The 2,860-nt window shown below is 34.5% G+C and overlaps 1 pseudogene; it reads right to left on the bottom strand.

The window, feature by feature from the left end:
• Nucleotides 1-587: 587 nt before the first annotated feature.
• On the bottom strand, nucleotides 588-1,076 carry LOC144249610 (large ribosomal subunit protein eL24 pseudogene; annotated as a pseudogene).
• Nucleotides 1,077-2,860: the final 1,784 nt, after the last annotated feature.

Genomic DNA, 2,860 nt, shown 5'->3' with positions numbered 1-2,860 from the left:
CAACTCAGCACAGGTGGGCAGATAATAAAGACATCTATAGAGTACAAGCCTGTTCACAAATTATAATATTTTCTTATCTCATTACACATTGATTGATCATAATGCTACTGAGCAATGTTATTTTATTTGGCACAGCTTTGTCAAAAGTCCTAGCTCAACAAACTAGGACTGGGAATAGGTAAAATATACTCTTATTCAGTGTCCCTGGTTTCAGAGACAGAATATATAACCAGAATAGAAAGGGGGATGTTATTTTCTGGGAGAAAGAGGTTAATACAGCTATTAATTTTTGGCACCATCAAATCAGATAATAGCTAATGGTGGGAGAAGGGGGGGTCCCAATGTATAAGTCAAACCCAATAAAAAAACAAATGTGCCTGTCATGGATAGAGAAATGACAGGAAAAGAACATTTGAATAGTCAACTTGGATTAAATCTATGCAAGATTCCACTACTTTCAGTCTGTGTAGTGTGTCCTAAACACATCAAAGCAAAGCTAGCATTCAATCATACATCTTTATTGCCTTATTTTAACATTTCTCCAATTAAAAGAGTTACATCTTTATTTTAAAATCTCATCTGCCAATTTAGCATTTTCCACCAACTCGGGGAGCAGAAAACTTCTCAGGTTTCACAGTCTTTTTCTGAGGTGTTGCCTTTGTGGGAGTCTTAGCAGCAGCCATTGCCATCTTTTTAAATGCCTGCTTAGCCTTTTTGTTTGTTTGTTTGTTTTGCTTCCTTGGCAGCCTAAGAGCTTGCTTTCATTGAGCCTTTTAAACTTCTGGTTTCTGATTCCTCTTGGCCATGATATACATAAGGGATGAACCAGTGATGGCCCTCTGAAATTTGGCTTCAAGTTGGGTTCTCTTCTTTTGAATTTCTTCTGACTGGCTTTTTTTGTGCTTTCTTCTGTAGAGGACAGTACAGTTTATCTGCTGAGGATTCCTCTTGGATAGGAAAGCCAACTCATATTTTGCATTAAGAAATTGGAAAACCTTTCTGTCAGTCCTTGCATAGCGACTCCTGTATATGGGGTATATCTTGTACCCACTAAAACTGCACAGCTTGACCTTCATGGCAGTGGCTGCTCTGTAATTTCTTAATGGCATATAATATTCAACATCTTTTCCTATGCTTTCCAAATATATAGTTTGTTTTTTTGAGGAATATACTTATTTCTTTCATTCAAATTTAAAACAATTGTATTAGGGTAATACTGAAATACAATAAACTATACACATATAATTCATACATTGTCATGTTTGCAGATACCTATTTACCAGTGTAACAATGACCACAATCAAGTTTTTAACATTGATAGTTTATGCAGATGGTTCTTGGTGCCCTGTTGTATTTCTACCTCTTGTTTCCTCCTCCAAGGGAGTGGGGAGAAAAAAATAAAACAAAAACAAAACAAAACAAAAAAACATAAAAACCTGACAGACTTTGTATTGTGATACATGATACAGTAAATTGGAAATCACACAAATTAATTGTCAGAGCCTTAGTCTGCATAGATAGTGATCTTGGAACAATCAGTCATCCCTCAAACTTAGTTTACTCATCTGTAAGATCAGAAGTCTTCCAATCAGGACTCATGATACTTGAAAGATAAGGACAAAGTGAATAATGAATCAAGAATACTGCCTGACACAGAGAAGGCTCTTGATTTCTAGTATCCAGTGTTACCATCCATGCTTTAGTTTGGTGATGCAGAGTAAATGTGGGTGACTATAAATCCATAGTTTTTTTTTAAATTTTATTTGTTCTTTTTAGATATGCATGATGATAGAATATATTTTGGCATATTATACATACATAGAATATAACTCATTGTATTTAGGATTCTATTTTTGTGGTTCTACATAATGCAGTTACTGTGGTCATGTGTTCCAATACAAGGATAAGAAAGTTATTTCCAGTTCCATAGTTCATTTCTGTCACCTCTAGCTATGATTGAATAGACTTCAGTGTTTTAAAAATTTTTTTCTTATTATTGGTGTTATTGAGGTTGAATTTTCATAAAAGAGCCCATCAAAAATAAGTTAAGTAGTGACATTTATACTTTTGTGGTATAATTACCACAATTATTTTGATTTAAACATTTTAATTACTGAAAATAAATTATATGATCAGTTTATCAACACTCACTTAAATGCCTTCCAAGCCCCTGGCTTGGAATACAAACTCTCTCCTTTCTAACTCTATGATTTACAAATTTTGAGTATTTAATATAAATGTAGTTATAGCACAGGTGAAATTTCATGTCTGATTTTGTCTACCTTTCTTAATATTTTTGAGATTTGTCAACATGGTCACTTGTAACAGAATTTCATTTTTATTGCAGAATAATATTCAAACATATATGGATGCTATAAAGAGATATAGATATATGAATATGAACATATATATGTACATGTGCTTATTCAGACAAGGATACATATAAATACATAGACACATTTGTTTTCATTCTTAATAAAAATTTGGATTTTCATATATCTTCTAATGGAAATGGTGATGTCATTGATATTCATGTTCAAGTGTTTGAATATCTGTTTTCAGTTCATTTGAAAATACAGCTAGAAATAAAATTGGTAGGTCTTGTGGTAATTTGTCGCGACCCCTTGCCCGCAAGGAAGACGCAACTCGGGAATCTTCTCTCAGCAGTTTATTCAGGTCCTTGATACTTTTTCTTCTAACCCCTGGATGCCCCTCCCAGCCTTAATAAAGCACCTCAAGCCCCAATGCGAAGCTGCCACGTGGACTTTTCTCACAGGGTGCCAAGTCACAGCGTGCCAACTCATTCTGATAAGGAGTTGTTTGTCACAGACTACAGGGGAAACCAGCGCCATCTTGTAAT

The sequence above is a fragment of the Urocitellus parryii genome, chromosome 12 (genome assembly GCF_045843805.1).
Source record: "Urocitellus parryii isolate mUroPar1 chromosome 12, mUroPar1.hap1, whole genome shotgun sequence".
Classification (NCBI taxonomy): domain Eukaryota; kingdom Metazoa; phylum Chordata; class Mammalia; order Rodentia; family Sciuridae; genus Urocitellus; species Urocitellus parryii.
This window is presented reverse-complemented; position numbering and strand designations above follow the sequence as displayed.